The 19,651-nt window shown below is 42.0% G+C and overlaps 1 protein-coding gene across 2 annotated transcripts in view; it reads right to left on the bottom strand.

The window, feature by feature from the left end:
• Positions 1 to 19,651, bottom strand: part of slit3 (slit homolog 3 (Drosophila)) — a 274,061-nt gene that overhangs the window by 85,175 nt on the left and 169,235 nt on the right. The window lies entirely within an intron of this gene.

Raw genomic sequence — 19,651 nt, 5'->3', positions numbered from 1 at the left:
ACATGGTACATGAGCATTGGACCCAGGAACCCCATTCAAAACACATTCTGATAGAGAATTTTCAATAATTTTATCAATCAATGTCAACACACAAAACAACATTTACAACAAATTACCTGAAACAAGACAGAACTGAAATGAATAATAATTATGCTCATTATTTATGTGATGCACACACACATGCACATGTATGAACACACACACACACACACACACACACACACACACACACACACACCAATAAACTGTGCTTCTTCCATCTCTAACTCGTAAGCAGGTCACTACTGTCTCAGCGTATTAGCTCTCTCATAAACTAAGCTCTGTCTCATATGTAGTATCGACCTCAAGTGGAATGAAAAACACGGTCGGCTGTCATTACAGCCAAACAAACACACACACACACACGCAATCCCTCTCTGTCTTGAAAAAACACCACCTATTGATTCTCAATGGGTTTCACGTACAGAAATGGAGACAGAGATGAGAGCGCAGAGCGGAGGGAAAAAAAAATACATTCAGAGGTCGGCTATCCCATCAAAGCAATCCACAGGGGGCTCAGATTGCACTGACAGACTAGGAGTAAAGCCCGACGTCCGCCAGATGCGACACAGAAGCGGAACGGCCGGGGCACGGGATCGGCACGGCTCCGGAACCGAAGGCAATGCACACCGCGCGCGTTTGATTGAGTCGTATGCATCACCCGCAAGTCAATAAAGTGCATTTCCACGCTTGTCAGACTCAAGCGGATCCGGCAAAAACAGACCAGACGCGGAAAAAGGAACGGAGCGGCAGAAACTGCTGTGCGGGGTTCCGGACGGCTTCCGCGCCGCTACCGCAACGCATCCGGCACCCGGTGGACATCGGGCTTAAAGCTGCATAGCCCAAAAACACTCGGGGAGGGGAATACCAACAATACATTTCAGGTACTCCCCCCCCCCCCCCCAAATTAACCTCATGATTGAGGCAATGCACACATGCACTAATGAACCACAACACCAAACTAAAAAGAATACACACAAGTCATATTTCACGTTCATGAAAAACATAGATGCTTGAGTTAGTACATATTTTGAGGCAGGATATGACTTGTGAGGCTGTTGAAGTGGCTCAGAAGTTAAATTCTAGACATTTTCAGTACGGAAAGTAGTCAAAATTGAACATCTGAGTAAATGAGGGATACATGTTAGAGATCTAGGGGTTTCTACAATTTATTCTTCAGCATGAAGTGTAAATTATTGTGGTGGCTTGCGGGAGCCAACATCAACACAAGCCAAAACGACCCTTTGTTTGTTTGTTTTTGCCCAAATCTGTATTAATTTCACTGGGTAGAAAACAGGGCTGGTTTGCTTTTCATATCATCTGAATCCTTGTGTATTCAAAGAATCATCTACGCAGGAAGAATGAAATAAAACCGATCATTTTCACAATTGAAACCCATTCATTTTTAATGCTTTTGGCCCAGAACAAGGTCAGCTGTCTTTCTGAAAAAATGTGGCCAAATTTAAGATAAAAAGATTTTTTCAGCGCATCGGCAATATGTTTGTGCCCAAACATACAGTATGACCATGGTAAGAGTTTGAATTTCACTGACTAAGACGAAAGGCGGTTTGTTTTACATATTGTCGTCACAACCGTTCAAAATAGGCTCATTACCGGGGGTTTGCTGTGTTTTTACTAACACCCACTCATCCTTAAAATAGACTGGTTTTGCTTTACTCTGTTGATGTTACTTCTTTGCTTTCTTTCTCTCCATTTCTCTCTCCTTCCGATTCCTTCTCTACATCTCTGCCTTCCTCCCTGCCAGTGTAGCCTCAATGGCCTTGGTAGAAGGATTAAGTTTCTCACTCACACTCACACACACACACACACACACACACACACACACAGGAGTGCTGCTATGGTCAGCCCTGTCAGGGGTGATTCCACCCAGTATATATAATTTAATTGTGGAATAACAATAATTTCCCTCTGCAATTTCCCTGTCAGTTATTCTCCCACTCACTCTTTTCTCCTCCCTCCCTCCCTCTCTCCCTCCCATCTCTCTGCCTTAATAAAGTAGTGCCTGGCCCGACTTAGGCCAAGATAAACACTAAAAACATCATTTAGAAATCCACAACTATGTTTTATATCCTGGTCATTTTCTCCCAGTTTATTTTACACGCCTCTGGCCATGGCTGCACTCTTAAAAATTGTTGTTGCTCATGGAATTAAAGAGGGCATAAAAAAATAGATCCATTTTGGAAAAGAAAGAAGTCATTACCTGAAGTTCATCATTCAATCTGGACTTCAATTAGCTACTATCCTTTAGAAAGTGACACAGTTTGCTTTCATTTTGCTATTACTCTTTTTTTCGAATGATGGTAATATCTAAATTAAGCAACCTGTCATAATACTGTCATAATAACAATAATAATTGTTCCTCGGGTTGCTTGTGATGGGATTCACAAACTCTTTTCTGCTGTTGCTCTGGATAAGACCATCAGCTAAATGTCTAAATTGAAATGAAAAAATGTGTTGAAATTACTGAACATGTGTTGTTCCTACAGATGTGATGAAATATAACAGCACTTCTCTGACACATATCATTTTTTTTAAACTCACTCAAATGCGTTGGGTTCATGACGACGCATTCAGAAACTTCAATATGTTTTTTAAGAGTGCGACAAGAGCTGGCGCTGTGTAAAATAAGGGGAAATGGCCAGAATATACTTGTGGATTTCTAAAACATGTTTTTTTTCAACTCATCTGTTTTAGAGTGTAAAGTATCTGATTGGTCCAGATGGGGATTTTCCACTGGTTCTGCACCCCACCTTACGACAGTCTAAACTTTATAATCCTGTGACCTCGACAGATCCAAAGCACCACACTTCTACCATGTAATCACATGGTGAGCCGGAACATTGGCTGTGTAGTCACTGTCCCGTTTACAAATGTTTCACAACTGATGTTATGATGGTTAGGAAAATACTTTGTATACTGCGTATGTAATGTGCTGTGCTGCAACGGTTTCCAAAGTGACGTTACAGTTAGGAAGCTGATTCCTATGATGGCATTTCACTGTCCTGTTTCACGTGTTCCAGAACTGATTTTACGCTAAATGATGGGAAATGCTTCCTACACTGAAGTTGTGTCCAATAATTGAGAGTCAGGTGGTAAAACATGCTGCTTCACCTGTTTAAGTATGTTAAATCTGATTGGTTAAGGATACAAAGATGGCTAGTTGTGCTTTATCGGTCGCTATACAGACTCTTACGACAATGAAGGAGCTAGCTTCAGCAATCTTTTGTGTTTTGTCCTGTTTTTTTATTCTTATGCATGTACAATAAAGAATTCAGACAGTACACATGCATTGGTAACTGTTGTATTAAAGCCATGGTACCTTGAGCTTGTTTGTTGCAATGATTATGTGGATTTCAGTGGTGCCGATGGTACAAGGCGCAGCATTATGTCACCATTTTGTCCATAATCAGAGTAAAGCCTATTGTTGAAATTGTTGAAACTGTTGAAATTGAATTGTTGATTTCCTACATGCTATGTATCTCCTTTGGAGAAAAATAATGACCAGAAGTTCATTTTTCAATATCTGTAAAAAAAAATATCAAAGATCCAGTGGATAAAATTGTTATGATTTTGTCCAACAAAGACTCCACTTTCCGACTATCCTTTAACAAGTAATATAATTTGTTTTACTTTTGCTCTGCCAGTCATTTTGTAAGAGTAGGTGCCATTTTTTAACAAAACACTCATTGTTGCTCAAAACCAGGCACAAACTCTATTGATTTTTCACTCTCTCTTATTCCTTACTGTTTGAGTATTTTGAAACACACAAACCTCAGGACTGCCCTTTAAAAACAAAATACCAGTCATGCAGATGTAGCAATGTAAAGCCCCACTTTTTACTTGCTGCCCTGTAGATGTATTATTAGAGGAAAAACCCATTGGGAAAATGTAATTTAGCTGTTTTTGCAGCCATAAGAGGGCACAAGGAACATCTAACACCGTTTGTTTCTCAGACACAAAGTTTGTATTACAAAGTGCCCATTCAGCTCTACTTTATAACATCTGAGAAACAATAGGCTGCAGTGACAGCTGCAGTGTTAACGCACGATAAGAGGCACGAAGCCTGCATGTGTGTCTGTGTGTTTGCCTGCTTACACGTGCATGTACGTGTGTACCCTAATATCTGCCTGTATGTGTGTGTATGTGCGTGTGTGTGTGTGTGTGTGTGTATGCTTGAGTCAGCATGTACATGCTCACGTGTGTCTGCATGTGTGTGTGTGTGTTCGATGCAGTGGTCTCTCTGTTGCAGTAAAAGGGCCTCTGCAGTCAGTGATGGAGGAGACTCTTTAGAGGCAACCCACCAGGGAGATGCTATCACTTGTGTGGGTGTGTGTGTGTCTGTGTGTGTGTGACAGAGAGAGAGAGGGAGAGGGAGAGAGAGAGAGAGAGAGAGAGAGAGAGAGAGAGAGAGAGAGAGAGAGAGAGAGAGAGAGAGAGAGAGATAGATGCTATCATATGTGTCTTTGCTGCAGCCTACACACTGAGGTCAATGCCTGACTCGTCAATCTTCTCCCCCTCACACACACACACACACACACACACACACACACACACACACACAGACACACACACACACACGCACGCATACGCACACAAACGCACACACCCATAGGATTAATTGGCTGTTTGTAGAGGTCCAAACATCCCCTGCTCTTTTTTTGGATACTGGGTATTAAACTAGACATGAAAAATACAGTAGTGCCATGGAAAATAGCTTTTGACCATGAGGTTATTACTGTTTGTGTACATGAATTGTGTACATTGGCTGGGGAGAGAGACAAAAGACGGGTGAGACGGCGAGGGTACGACACGCCACAAAGGTCGTGAGATGGATTCGAACGTACACGCGTCCAACCATGTGATCTTTGTCAGCCAATCGATCCTCCGGGTTCAGGCATGAACGCTTCAAGACCTTGTGGTCAAAATGAAGCCTAATGATATCTATCTTTCTTCGTGCGCTCCTTGTTAGGAGAGAAATTGTTTGGAAAACTTAGATTTTGTTCTCTTTTCAGGTGCAGACAGACAGACAGACAGACAGACAGACAGATAGCAGCATGGACGACCGTGGCCTTTGACCGCTCCATTTTGTCGGGTAATTGATTGTTCGATCCTTCATTGAATGCCTGATGCCTGTGTGGTCAGAACGTGGCAAATAAACCAAGGGAGATATTGTCAGACTCCTGCAGAAATCTTGCATCCCACAAAAGCAAACTTTTTTTGTGAACTGAAAAAAAAAATCGATTCTGTTTTCCCATTGACGGCTATTCATTTTGACTATCAAATTGTTGATGTTTTGGCTGTGTCCCAGGCAGGGTCAGCAAACATTTCCTATAGCACACATCATTCGATTTAGCTAAAGACTGACTTGCGTTGCCTTCACACGCTGTCTGAAATATCGCAATTACAACTTGAGCGCACATAAACAACCCAAGAAAGAGGCAAATACAACTGGCAAAGTCAGAATTTTCTGGTCTTGAGTTGCTGCAATGTGACTTTTATGGGGCGGAGAGCATGTAAGACATGTCAATAACTCATGGTAACAATGATGTAATTTACTAGCATCCAATGTAACTGACTAGTATTGTTGTCTTCACTCACATGTTGCAACACAGTTTCTCCCACAACAGCACAAAGTAACATTGTGCCGCTTGATTCCTAAAGTAAAACATCAACCACCAAAATCCTGCTTTTGTTATGGGGTCCATTATGTTATTATTTATGACCAAAAGCACTTGAAAGAATGACATGTGTTTTATGTATTTCTGACTTCTGATCTCAGAAGTTGGAGCTTACAAGGAGCACTTTAAGGTCATGGCCATGGACTCATTTTTGTCCCAAGGCCCCACTGGGCATTCTGTGGTTTCTTTCATGCCTCTGTTTCAAAGGGAGATGGCATCTTGGTGGGTGGACAACCAGAAAAACACATATTCAGAAATGGAAAGTGTGCAAAATGGCCTCATGGTTAGAGACCATTCTGTAACCATAATGTCACAGGTTCGATCCCAGCGTCAACGAGCATGTCCATTAAAAGCCATTTGTCCTGTTGAAGTGTTCTAGAGCAAGACAAATGTAAAGCTTCAGGAAAACAGCATATATTTAAGACATGATTCTCCAGGATGCCAACAATGTATTTTTACATTTGTGCATGTTTGTATTTGTATGCTTGAGTTCTGTTCAATTATATACATATTTGTGTCTGGCTGTGCAAAGCCTGAGGAGCCAGTGTGTGTTTCTGTGTGTATAAGAAAGTGTGTGTGTGTGTGTGTGTGTGTGTGTGTGTGTGTGTATGTGCATGCGTGTATTTTCTATTAGTCTCTATTATGCTCAATCAGCCTTAACAGACACAGATCAATACACTGACAGAATGTCTGAATTACTACACCCACTAAAACACAACACAACAATGTAACTTTATGAGTGTGATTACAACCCATATTGACTCCGCGCTCAATACGATTATTCTGTCTCGTAATCACTAACATTAGTTATGGTCTGTGAAAAGGAACCAACTGGAAGCAGAGCACCGATGTCTGAATTAGGCTACTGCACACAATGTAAAACGTGTCATAAAATGTAACTTTATATAAGAGTATCAAACGGCCATTTTAATGTTCAGTTCTCTCTATGGAGATTTGGGGAATCTACCCACACAGCAGGAGGATTTGTCCACTAGTGCAACAGATGTCCATTAATGCAACAGACTGACTTATATATGCACTGAGATTCCTTTGCAATGTGAATCTAAAGTCTTTCTCAGTTTCTGTGTTCACTGATATAAACACGAAAACTTCAGGTAGAAACATTATTTCTGAACAGCAAAAATCTGCCAATATTGATAAAAAGAATAGGATTTTTTCGCTCCATTTTGTGAATGGTTTTAAGAAGCCGAAAACTACAAACTTAATTTCCAAAATGCTACATTATGGGGAAAAAAAAATCTATTACCTGAAGATCATTTCTCAATGTTTCTCAAATGTAGAGGATCCAGTTGGTAAAAGTGTTATCATTTTCTCAGCCAGAGACTAAAGTTACTTAATAACAAAAAGTACCATCATTTTCTTTAATTTTGTAATTTTGTAATCAAACGTTTTGTAATAGTAGACATGACATTTTCAACTGCTGGAGATCTCATTTTGGGATGAACTATAACTCCAACCGTCCAAAACAGACTGAACTGGATAGTTTTTCCCTCGGATTGTCTCGAGGTCAGGCAGGAGTGCGATCCAGGAAAAATACCTGCCTGCAGACTTGGTCTCACTCTGAAATCTCAGATCAATACTCTATTGTACGAATGAAACCACACACTGAAAGCAAAACAAAGCAACTTTATGACCGTACTTACAACTACACTGTCACTACAACTGATAAGATTGTTTCTAATAATTGCTGGCATTACTTTTACTACACAACTCTCTGATGTGACAAAATAAAGAAACCACTCATGTTTTAAAGAGGAAAGAAGGATCCCAGCTATACATTATTGTTCCTATCAAGTGAACTCCCTTAGTGTTAGTGTGAGTATTTCTCCTTTAATGGCTAGTGTAATAGAATCCACTGCATTTGTAAATATGTTTATTAAATGTGCATTTAGTATTGGCGATGTGTATCAAAATGTATGTTCACAAGGAGGATACCACCCCTCTAACTCACCCCCTGCCTATAGTATAGCATGTATAAACATATTCATATATTAGGTATTAAATATGGTCTAAGCATGTGGCAAAGACAGTGCTTTATAATTAAAAACCATGCAACCTATTTCAAACCCACACAGCTATTCAATCACAGCACAATTAATGGGCCATTTGATGTATCAGATATCTGATGAACAGTAAGATGCCAAATAGGAGTTTCAATTTGAAGCTAATACAAACTGGCCTCTCTCTCAATACGACCCTTCCAGTGGAACGCTGTTCAATGCTAATACCACAAATAAAATGCAAACAGAAAGGTTATACTGTTATGAATGTTATCAAGCTAAATCAAGCTAACATGCCTGTTTTGTAAATTGAATCTTTTCAGGACCCAAATTGGAATTCCAGTGCAGTGATTGAAAAGATATTGATTGGAAAGATTGAATGCAGAATGTTATTTGGTGGAAAATAAAATAAATTTGGAGTGAACGGCAAAAGGGTGGATGGGTGAGACAGGTGAGACAGAGAGGCTTGGCTAAGCAGGAAAAACACACTATCAGGTGACACACTTTCCATCGAAAGCACGTACTTTAATCATCTGTGAACCAAGTGTCAACATTGATTTTGTAGATGTAGATATAAATGAGCAATTGCAATTTGAATGCATCCAATGATGTTAGAAGAGCCTTGAGTTTAAAATCAATTTTTTAAACCTAAAGACAAACAAAACACCTTTTTATTTAAATAGTTTTGCATTGAACTTTTGCCATTACAGGATGTCACAAATGCTAGAAGGAGACTCACTCAGTATCATTTATGTAACTGTTGCAAATCTTCACTTCTTTGTCTGTTCAGCCATGGCAGCTATCGCTATTTACGCTAACATCACATTTCTCCTTTTGTTAATTCCAAACTAAAGATGTTTTCTGGGAAAGAACAGCAAATGTAAAAGCTTTAATGAACCGTCTATGGGTTGAATCATTATTGTGTTATATCAGTTGGTGATAGGGGAGCAAAATGGGCATTTATTTATATGAAAATATCGTAGATTATTACTTTAATGCTCATGTGCCATTCACCTGTACCCCCACACACCACTTTAAAAAAAACTGTTGTTTAAAACTGCTTAGCAGCCTGGTCCGCTATTCTTGGTGTGTCTTGAACGCACCGCCCTAACAGGGAGTTATTTTTCCGACTCCTCTGCTAACACAGCTTTCCCACACAGCGGCTGAAAAGGGGCCGACTAGCACCGAGGGCCTGAAAGACTCTTTCAGTCGTGTGAAGAGCCCTCAGGATCTTCCCTGAGGCCTCATTACAGCTTTTACAGAGGAGGCAAGAGGGAACGCATGGACACTTCACTCCCCCTCCGCTCACCCCTTCAATCACACGTTCATTTAACCCCTTCGCACCTCCCATTCACTCCTTCACTTGAGCGAGAGAGAAAGAGAGCAGCTACTTCACGCTTTCAGTCAAATAAATCACATGTTCATTTAACCTCCTCACTCTTTCCATTCACTCCTTCACTAAAAGAGAGAGAGGGACAGAGGGAGAGAAAGATATCTATATCTGTATCTATAGAAATTCAGCTATAAAGCTTGAGAGAGAGAGAAAGAGAGACAGATATGATGAGATGTATGTGTGTGTGTGTGTGTGTGTGTGTGTGTGTGTTGGGGGCAGGACGGCTGTGCCCTGTCTAGCTGAGTCAGACAGACAGATTCACAGACCCTTGAAATAATCAGTCACACCATGGCACAGCCCAGCACCACCACCACTGCCTGTGCCTCATTCAGTGTGTGTCCCTTTCTAACGGGGGATTTCAGCTTGCAAGGTGAAGTGCTTTTTGACCCTGTTGACTTTCTTTTGGGCTCTAAAGGTGTATGAGGTCGCACACAGGCTTTCAGGGCCTGAAGGCATAATAGTTAAGGGCTTTTAGGGGGGGAATTGTCTCATATTTGAGCGGGGCAGGGGTGAACTTTCCCACGGGGGTTTACTGCCGCCTGCTTTACCCTGGCAGAGCCGCGTTAAAAGTGTGTTTTTTGTTTGTGTGTATGTGTGTTTGGACATGCGTCTGCTTCTGTGCATGTGTGCTTGTGCGCCTGTGTGTATTGTTGTGTACATATGTGTGTGCCTGTGTGTATGTGTGTGCAGGCGAAGGGGCTACTTTAATAAACTCTCGAGTGTTTGAGCAAGCAAAGTCTCTTCTCAGAGAAAATTGACATTTCCAGAGTGTCGCTGTTGGAAACCGCCCTGGGAAAGCTCAACTGTTTACAACCACAACCAAAAAAAAAAACACCGGGGGCTGAGCTAATTAGTAGTTAAGGTATTTACTGACCAAATCTTCAGCTTTGTTAAGTTTAAAGACTAAAATTATAATTATAACAAAGTGACTGACCGCTTTTCAGGTGACAAACAAAGCACTGCGAGGACTTTCTCTAACAAAAAAACGACTACTACTACTACTACTAAGAGATTACTCGTTAAAGTGAAACCTTGACTTTTGAATTTCAGTCAGTGTTATTTTTCTGGTGAAAAATATGGTGGCACACGTTGGCAAGAAAATGTTTCTGTATTGGCGCTTCAATTAGCAGAAAAATAGATGTTTGCATTGTTCCTCACTGAAACCAGTAGGTGCTGAGCGCTGCGAGCTTCTTAGATTGCCTCAAGGACAAAGGCAGAAGCCTCTTCCAATAATGTGGCAGGTTCTTGGCGAATGATAAAAAAAGATTAAAAGTCAAAATAATAAGGGCCCTCTGAAGCGTTGCGGCTCTTTGGAGTGGGGTGTAAATGATAGCCTGTTTCTGGACCGATGGTTAAGAGTTTTGTTAAAATAGCCGCCCCTAAAACCACAATCAGATGTTATTGGTCTTAATCAAATTAACCGACACAAAGTAAACAGGGATACGGGATGATCCTCACTGAACGATTCCATGTGGTTTGGCAGGAGGCTGTGCGTGTGTGTGTGTGTGAGAGAGAGAGAGAAAGAGAAAAAGAGAGAAGAGAGAGACAGAGACAAAGAAGGAGAAAGACAGAAAGGGAAGGGGAGACGGAAAGGGAGGGAGAGAGAGACAGATATATAGTGTTTGTGTGTGTGTGTGTGTGTGTGTGTGTGTCTGTGCATGTAAGAACACAATGCCAGCTCTTTGCTTTCTGATATTTCATAATCTGTCACCCTTGTATTCCAATCCAATAGAAATGGTTTATGGGTTTGGAAAATGAAATTCTGCAACCAAGACACAGGGAGAAGCGAGTGAGAGGCGAGGGAAGCGAGAAAGATAGAAAGAAAGAAAGAAAAGAGGAAAGTATTAAAAGATATGGGAGAGGGAGAGAGAGAGAGAGCAAAAAAGAGAGAGAGAGATATGTACAGTACATAAAAATCTACTGATGAGACCATTACATCTCAAACAAGGACAAATTGGATTGCTGATTGCATCTCTTCCTCTCTCCTCTTTTCTTTCCTTTCCTCTTCTTCTCCCCTGCCTGATTTCTGCCTTCAATCCCCCCCCCCCCTTCCTCCTTCCCTCTCTTCCTCTCCCTCCTCTCATCATCATCATCTCTCCTCCTCTCCCCTGTCCTGCCACCCAGTGGGATGTGATTAATTGTGCGTGGGTCAGACTGCTGGCACCAGGCTCTTCCAATATCTGTCGCCATGCCCTCCTCTGTATAAATGGTCGATTACCCACTTAGCTGTTGCAGTATCTGTCAGTGCCCCCTCCTCTGCAGGATGGTGTATGGCCGACAGGGTCGTTTCAATACGTGTTACCACTCCCTCCACTTGAGTAAATGGTCTATTACCTAACTTAGTGTGTTGCCTATATGGCTGTTCCAAGGTTTGCTAGCACCCCCTCCTCTGTAGGATGGTCTGAATCCTATTTTAGCTCTTCCGATCTCTGTCGATACTCCCTCCTAATAGTGTATTACCTACAGTGTGTGGGTTCCCTCCTCTGTAAAATAGTGTATTACTTTAATGGCTATTCTAATATGTGTTACCATTCCCTCCTCTGTGTAAATGGTCTATTACCAACTTAGCTATTCCAATATCTGTCACTACTCCCTCCTCTGTAGAATAGTGTACGACTTAGTTTGTTTCTTGTATGGCTGCTCCAATATATGTTACTATTCCCTCTGTGTAAATGGTCTATTATTTACTTGGCTGTTCCAGTATTTGTCAGTTCTCCCTTCTGTATTGTATTGTAAATTGTGTATTATCTATATGGCTACTCCAAAATCTGTCAGTACTCCCTCCTAAAAAGTGTTGGTGCATGCAGTATATGGCAGTATATGGTATTCCAAAATGTGTCACTAGTCCCTCTGCTGTATAAATGGTCCATTACCTACTTAGCTGTTCCACTATCTGTCACTTCTCCCTCCTCTGTAAACCAGTTTATTATGGCTGTTCCAATATGTGTCACTATTTCCTCTGTTGAAATGGTCTATCACATAGTTAGCTGATCCAATATCTGTCACTATTCCCTCCTCTGTAAAATTGTACAATATTACCTATATGGCTGTTCCAGTGTGTTTCAGTACTCCCTCCTCTGTAGGATGTCAGTATTTGACTCTTTCTTTCTCTCCTCCACCCCTCCGTTCTCTCTCTTCACCTCCTCCCCTCTCTCTCCCACCGTCCACACTCTCCCTCTAAATCGAAAACACTTATTTCTAAACCCACAGCTGACTCTCTCTCTCTGTCGCTCCCTCTTTATCAGCCCACCCTTTCTCTCTTTCCCTCTCCCTTTTCAACCTCTCTCACCCCTTCTCTGTCGCCCTCATTCCCCCCCAACACACACACACACACACTGTTCTCTGTCTCAAAACCTCAAAAACTCTTCTTTCTAAATCCACTATCATTATTCCAATGGCAGTAGTTGACTTTCTCATTTTTCTCTCTCTCTGTCGCTATCTCTCTCTCTCTCTCTCTCCATTCCTCTTCCTCATCCTCTTCCTCAGTCTGCCCCCCCACTATACCCCCATCCCTCTCTCACCCCCACTACTTTCGCTCTCTAAATCCCAAACAACTATTTCTAAATCCACTATCATTATTCCGTCGGCAGTAGTTACCTCGTTCACTGTCCCTTTATCTCTGCCTCTCTCTCTCTCTCTCTCTCTCTCTTGATTTTTCTCCCTCTCTCTTTTCGTCCCTCCCTGCTCCCTCTCTCGCCCCCCTCCCCAAAATTCAAACAAGTATTTCTAAACCCCACTGTCATTATTCTGCTGGCAGCTGACTCTCCTTCTCTATGTGACCCTCCCTCTTTTCCTCTTTCTCTTCACCTCCCTCTCCCTCATTTTCCCTCTCTCTCTCTCCCCCGTCTCTCGTCGCCCCCTCTCTTTCTCTCTCTCCCTCTCTCTCTCGCTATCCCAAACAACTGTCTAAACCCACTATCATTATTCTGATGGCAGTAGTTGGCTCTCTTGCTGAACTCTCCCTTTTCCCTCTTTTTCCCCTACGCTCCCTCCCTCCTCCTTTCTCTCTCGCTCTCTCTTTCCCATCCTCCCTCATCTCTCTCTCTCTCTCTCTTTCTCTCTTGCAGGTCAAACTCTCTGTCTCTGCCAGGGCGCTGGTCTTTGCCAGGGTGTGATGGCTCTGCTGAGCCCGCTGACTCAAACAGAAGCCAAGAGGCCAGCCAAACCAAAATCACTGAACAGCAGAAAGCTGCACTGCTCTGTTCTCTCTGACCCTTCTGCTCTCTCACACACACACACACAGACACACACACACACACACACACACACAAACGCACACACACAAAGACACAGTCGGACACAGGCACAAACAGAAATGAACGCACACACACAAACACACACACGCACACACACATGCATGCACAGATGCATATGCACACAGACACACACACAAACATGCATATGCACACACAGTACGTATACATACAGTACACAGAAACAACCATGCGCACACACACACACACACACACACACATTCACACACACACACACACACACACACACACCGGCCCTTGTATTGCTGAACATTAAGTTCAGGAAAGGTTCGTTCAGGGGTTTCGATCCAGCGCCCACGCGTCGGGGATACAAGACAGATCTGGAGGCAGGACGCGACCGCAGAAATGCGATCGTTACTGGGGGCGGCTGGGGCTGGACACACACCAACTGCACTGGGGATACTCTGACATCCAGACCATACACACATTCTCACACACACACACACACATTCACAGTAGCACAAACAACTACTCTATTTCAGCATATGTTCAAATTACACTTAAGACAAACAGGCATACACACACACACACACGCACAAACAGCCATCCAGGGTATTTCACCATATACTCAAATTACAATTAGGACAGGCAGGCAGAAATACCAAGTCCGTATTTCTCCACAATAACCGGGGTAGAAGACAATAGATATTTAACGGCACATACATACACTTTATTTGGCGCCACATTGTCCTGTTTGTTAGTTTAACCTGGCATACAACTGCAAGTTTTAGTACATTCAAATTTTTCACTTAAACGCCCCAATCCATAGCTGCAGTAAGGCGCCCTCTATTGAAACACTGTCTCCCCACTACTGGTTTTCCTTAAACTTTCATTTTTTGGATTGATTTTTTCACTGAGTGACTGAGATATTGATAAGGGACTGAAAATAGGTGACTTATATCCATTTGGAGGCTATGGAAACACAGTTGATTTGACTTTTTTTTTAGAGAGTGGTCAGTGCTGTAGCCAGTAGTATTTCTTTATTGAAGCATAAAGTAGAAAAGCTGAAAGGGACACATGGGAGAAAATGTTCTGTCAGGATTCAATCATTCGTCAGCAGCGGTCACCAGTATGTGGGTCCAGAGACGCGGGTCTTAACCACGACAGCATCTCTGGGAACAACCGCTGACAGCTTTGAGATGGGGACTTGCTTTGGCCAGTGTCTAAAACAAACAACCCCTTAAAAATGTAATCACTTTTTCTATTTGGGATATATGGAAACCGCATTTTAGTTATTTGAGTTTGGTTTCCACATCAGAAATAGGGAACATGCCGCCAGCCAATAACTTTCTCAACAAACATGTATCCCCAAGTCCCTTAGGCGGTCGATTAGTTTGACGCTGCATTTATTCGACTTGGACAGACGGTTCAGAGAGCCTTGGCCGCCAATCCGCATGGTTTCAACACCAAGGAACCATTAATATAAAATGTGGGATGAGCTATTCCTGGGTGCAAGTTTTTCATCTGGGGTGAGCGGGCAGTCGAGCGTAAGCGATGCCATTGGACAGTACAGTACTGCTGGCGGTGGTTGTGTGTGCATGAGATGATTTCCTGCTGTTGAAAACCTCATTAAAGAGTAATGCTAACACTCAGGTGCCCGTTGGACCAACTGTTTTTTTTTTTTTTTTATTTCTAAACTTGCAGCCATGTAGGTTTGGCAGTTGGCAAAAAAAGGTAGAGGAGGAAGAAGGGAAACCCAGTGGAAGTCAGTGGGCTGAAATACAATACATTGCCTCCAGCTTACAAGCTTGACACTCCATTCTTTTCTTTGCTGTTCTGTTTCCTTGATGTTCGAGGAAAAACAGCACTGAAAATTTTTTCTGGTCTCGGTTGAATGATCACTGAACTTCCTCCGTATGATGATGTCACTGGCTAGTCCAACTCTTATTGGTTTTAAGGAGAGGCTAAAATGATTTTAACTCCTGTATCTACGGCAGCAGACTGGACTTGCGTCACTAAAGAGGAAGGGGAGGAAGGGGAGAGGGGGAAATGAAGGAAGGGGAGAATCAGGAGAACGACAGGAGGAAGTGGAACAGAGAGCAGAGAAGAAGAGGAGGATGGGAGAAAAAAGGAGGGAGAAGACAAAGAAATAAGAGAGGTAAAGAGAGATAGAAAATGAAACCGAGAGAGAGAATGAGATAAGGGAAAGCGGGAAGAAACGATGGGAGAGGAAGAGAGGAGCGGAATTATATGAAATAGTGTGTGTGTGTGTGTGTGTGCGTGTGTGTGTGTGTGTTACAGGCAGAGTGAAAGTCACCTTGTGGAGCGATACAGTGCACTGAACGACTCTGTCCGTCTCCCCTTATGAATTATGACGGTCGCTGGCTGGCCAAAAAACCTCTTCTATACACACACGCACACACACACGCACACACGCACACACACACACACACACACACACACACACACACATACTCAGATAGAGCAAGAAGAGAGACAAAGGAGACAGAGGAGAGAGACACAGAGAGAGAGAGAGAGAGAGGAGGGAGAGAGAGAGAGAGGAGGGAGAGAGACAGTACAACTTCCCTCAAAACACACACACAGTCACAGACACACTCTCTGTCTCTCTGTCTGTCTGTCTCTCTCTCTCTCGATGGTACATCCTGATCCAGAGAGCGGTGCTGTAGAAGAGTGATCATAAAATATGCAGCCGTCCCTCTGCTCCTTAGAGTGCTACTCAGACCCCCGGACAGGGTTGTGTGTGTGTGTGTGTGTGTGTGTGTGTGTGTGTCATGTGATGGCACTCTGACTCTGACTTGGACTATCTGTTCCTCTCCTACTTTGATTCTCTAACCATCACGCTTTCTCTTTCTCTATCTCTCTCTCTCTGTCACACTGAGTTTGTATCTGTGTCTTGCTCAAAATTTCACTTTTTCAATTCAAATTAAAATTCAGTTAAATTAAATTTAATGGACATCATATGCATGACATTTGACGTGTTACCCATTCACTCTCTATCTCAATCTTTCTCTTTCCCCCATGCCAGTCTTTATATAGCATCAGCAGAAAGGCGTCCTGTCTGTCACAATATGAGAGTGCAGTACAGTATGGGGGAAGAAAGGCAACCCAAGTTTTTCTTTTTTACAGTACAGTTCACTAACCTGTTAAACTGTGTCTATAGCTGTACATGTAAATCATTCAAATGCAATTAGCATAGCCTTCAGGCTTTTTATCTGCAGCACATTTACGTTTTTGTTCTTGACAGTAATGCTAACAAGGATCTATGTAGAAATGTCTGGTTTTTCTGTTTCTTCAATAGATGGATACAGTCACGGTCAAAAATAGCTTAATCTGGTTAGACTTGCAGGACTGTAAAATTGCGACGTGACATTTCAAACTTTTTCTTCTCAATTAAAGGTGTTGCTAAAAGATCAGAGGCTTGTCTGTATCCATGTCAGCCAAAGAAAAAACATAATTATAACATAATAGCCAAGGCGCTTATAGCTGACAAGCATGCAACTAGCACTAAGCTAGTTTTCACTTATTGGTTTTCAACTGAAACTCTTGTCCAAAGCAAATTCCGGTGAGTCAACAGGTAAGGCTTCAGCATTTTGCTCAAGGATACTTCAATAGGAGAAATGGCTATTGATGGACACACTGGGTATTGCGGGCATCGAACATGTGGAGATTATCAATGAACCTTGGGATTCTGAGGTTTATGATGATATTGAATGTATCGTGCTGGCTTACAAATGTAGGTAATAAGGGACTTCAGGCGGTTCAGTCTTTAATGGTAATGTAAAGGCACGGCCATAAAGTCACGTCTCAGGTCTGATCAAGCCACTTAGCGTAAACGTGATAACACTGTGGCTCCGATGAAGCGGTAAAACCTGCAGATGAAGGATATGTGCATGTCATGGGTCTAGGATGCAGATCGGGTTAAGTTAAGTTTTCTTAACTGTGAAGACACTTCTCTCCCCAAGTAAGAAACTTAAAGGAGGGGATTAAGGCAAGATAATGAGAGAGCTGGAAGGGCTGCGGTGTATAGCGGTGCCACAGGAGAGAAGGTTCTGGTCAGATTTGATCCCGGGGCCAGCGGGGTCTCAACTACTCGGGCATGTCTGGCCATTTCAGGAGAGATTTTACACTTTTTCTTAAATTCAAGGATGGACTAAATGATTTTAGGGCTTAACGATTTGTCTCTCTTTTCTATATATTTGTCATCACAGGTTCTTCCACTGTCTTTCACTCAAAGCAGCATTTGATCCTATGGTGACAGAAACACTGACCATACTTTAACTGTCATCCTACAGTAGAAACCTTCATCTATATCACAGACATTTTAAACTCTTTCTACAGCAGTAGGAATTCTGACGATTCTGTGCGTCTTCTGAAAACAGAGCAAAATTTCTAATTCTATGAAAAATGACAATATTTAACAATGCAGCAGTAATGCAGCCAGTATGCAATAAAGTGATGGACTTCTGCAGTGGCCTAAAAAAAAATAATATCACCTTGAGAAACAAACCGTTTTCAGATCTGTCCAAAAAAGAGAAGATAAACGATTCACTGAGAACTTGCTCTGTTTTTTTTTTGACTGAAATAGGGGCCCTTTTGAAAAATGAACTGATTAATTCTATTTATATCTGAAAATGATCAAGTACTTATCATCTATTTTCATTAATCTTAGTTGTCAGGGGAGAAAAAAATGAGCTGAACGATCAGTGAATGAAAACCGCATCTAATTCGACTGGTTGAAAACTGGTGTGTGAATAATTATTAATTAATCAGCTTCATATTAGCCCGACATCACGGCTCTCCAATGCTCATGGAGTTCTGGACACAGACACACACACACACACAAATAGAAGCCCAGCCTGTGGGTTGTGTGTGTGTGTGTGTGTGTGTGCCTGCCTGCGAGCATGTATATAACCATGTGTGTGTGCATCTGCGCCTGTAACCATGTGTGAATGTGCGATTGAGTATGTATGTGTGTGCGTGTGTGTGTGTGTGTGTGTGTGTGTGTGTGTGTTTGGGTGCCCTTTCCCCAGCTCATTGGGATGCAAGGCGTGCGCCCATCGGAGTGAGAGCTGTCCAGGCTAGCTTTGGAGTCATTAGCGTGCTCGTTAGTCCAGTTATGTTAAATCTAAATTACCATTCATCATCACACAGGGACCCATCATTTATTCTGATGTGGCCTGGCAGACACACTCGCTAACTGGATTAACTCATTCAAAGACACGTAGACACACTTGCTAAAACACAGTGGAATTCCAAATCAGGCGTTAGCTATTTGGTAATCGTTTTAAAATAGATTATATGTTATCGATTGAGACATCGCAGGGCATTAGGAATGATTGGTTTGCCCTTGTGAGTGCAATCGGTCTACAAATTTTACCCCTTGCAGGCAAATGCAACTGAACAGAGAGTTATAATAATAATAATAATAATTGAGAAAAGATAAGCTCTACAGTGCAATTTTTGACTAGGCGTTCAATCTGCAATAATACAAGGCGGAGGCTATGGTTAAAGAAAGAGTTTACGATCAGAAGGTTGGTGGTTTCAATCCCCAGATAAGCAAGGAAAATCTGGACTGAGTTAGGCTGAAGAAACTTCAGTTTGTTCAAAAGTGAACAAACTGAATAACCAACAAAATAAATAAATGGTACATGAACTAAGTATAAAAAAAATAAATTCAAACTTTTTATTCGGGAGATAAAAACAAGTTCTACCTTCTATTCTGCATTCCTCATTGATACAAATGAATACAATAATATATGAAAAGGCTTCCAAGTACAGTGGAAGGCTGGCCTGCATTCAATGTTGGCACTTGGCATTAAATTAGCTCTCGCTGAGTGGAAACACACACACACACAAACGCACACAGTCATTAGTCGCTACAGGAGGAATGCCTACCATCTGCGCTGACGTGATTGCAAAGAAGAGGAATTCTTAGGAATTAAACCGACAAAGTGGAGCGACTCTTCTGCCAAATATAAAGACTGTGTTTATCACATAATTACGATTCCACTTCTGCGGTGTTTATTAGCCTTACAAGTTTGAGCACATACAGCTTTGACCATCAAAGGCTTTCAAAAGGTGGAATCAAAGTATTAGGAAGAAAGTAGCCCGTGGGTTTGTTGAATCTAATGGTCATGGTACTCTTCTCAGTCATGCATTGATGGAAACTCCTGTTCCAGTTTCACTAGATGTGTTTAAGAACCTATTTCCATTTTCAAAAAATGGAAATATTAGTTGGAAAATAGTCGTGTTTGTTGTCTTCAA

The sequence above is a fragment of the Centroberyx affinis genome, unplaced genomic scaffold (assembly GCF_046629955.1).
Source record: "Centroberyx affinis isolate AG114_WGS23_722 - 3 ecotype Tasmania unplaced genomic scaffold, CSIRO-AGI_Caff_v1 ptg001803l_1, whole genome shotgun sequence".
NCBI classification, from domain to species: domain Eukaryota; kingdom Metazoa; phylum Chordata; class Actinopteri; order Beryciformes; family Berycidae; genus Centroberyx; species Centroberyx affinis.
This window is presented reverse-complemented; position numbering and strand designations above follow the sequence as displayed.